General features: G+C 36.9%; 1 protein-coding gene across 1 annotated transcript in view; it reads right to left on the bottom strand.

The window, feature by feature from the left end:
* The window catches only part of LOC101857627 (transcription factor Sp9), an 82,978-nt gene that overhangs the window by 80,998 nt on the left and 804 nt on the right, over positions 1–1,176 (bottom strand). The window lies entirely within an intron of this gene.

The raw sequence follows: 1,176 nt of genomic DNA, 5'->3' as shown, positions 1-1,176 counted from the left end.
CCCAAAAAAAAAGAAGAAAACCCACACACACACAGAAAAGAAAAAACAAAAAACAAATGATAACTGGTGTTCTGAAAATTAAGAAAGAAACAACAATATAATACACCCAAGCTATAGATCAGGAGAACGTTTTTAGCACTGAAAACGATTTTTGAAAAGAAAAAAAACAAACCCATCTAATTCCTTGGTTTCTACCTAACACATTGTACTACGCTTTTACGCGCTTTTGACAGTGTCATCTCAGTTTGGTCTTGTATAAGAAGAGACAAGTCTCGCCTTTCATAGTTGGTGATTTTAAAAAAAATTTTAGACCTCATTTCATTACCTTAGAATTACCAAATTCTCTCTGATGTTTTTGGCCTTTTCGAGTTATGAAGACCATGAGGTAAGAAACCAATTGTTCTCTATTCTCTATCAAATTCGAAAGATAAATCGGCGATCGGAGTTGTTATCAAGACATTCACAAAGAATTGCGTTTGAAAAAGCTTGACATGCTGTGAAACTCCTCACTTTTTTTTTACGCCAAGATTTCTCAAAACTAGTTACTGAGCAGATAGAACTTTATAATTCTAAGGTAGCGATTTGAACTGTTACTAATAATAATGTAAATGTACAAGGAAGTGCTCCCTGGGTTGTAAAGTATAAGAAGAACAGAGCTGTCTCGCCATCCAAGCGTGATGATGACAGCCCAGCAGACCTTTACTGCCTCACCTAAAGTGTCACCAACGTTTCCTTTAAGTGGAAGATTCACACTGTGCAGGTCAGCAACGACAAAACGATCTTATTTTAATATGAAGAATATATTCAGGAAGGAGAACAAATTGTCACTTGGGCTCCTCCTTTCAAATTTTCAGTCAGCTCAAGAAAGACTGGGATTTCGTTTAAACTATGTCGTGTCGTTCATAAGTGTCCATTACTTTTCACTTTTGAAATGGCGTAGGGGATTTATTTATGTCCTCGAAAGACTGAGATGTCAGTTCCTCTTAAACTCACTCTCGTTTTGGACTTTAATTTGAAAAGTAAAGGACTCCAATCCATTTTCCTTTGTAGACATAAGGTCGTGAAAAATTAGGGTTGGCGTTTGAAAGGTTTGCTAGAAATATAGAATTCCCGTGGCTTTAGATAGTTAATACCCTCAAAACCTGACCACGAAGACTCCCCCACCCCCTCCTGTTT

Source organism: Aplysia californica, unplaced genomic scaffold (assembly GCF_000002075.1).
Source record: "Aplysia californica isolate F4 #8 unplaced genomic scaffold, AplCal3.0 scaffold00065, whole genome shotgun sequence".
In the NCBI taxonomy this organism is placed as follows: Eukaryota; Metazoa; Mollusca; class Gastropoda; order Aplysiida; family Aplysiidae; genus Aplysia; species Aplysia californica.
This window is presented reverse-complemented; position numbering and strand designations above follow the sequence as displayed.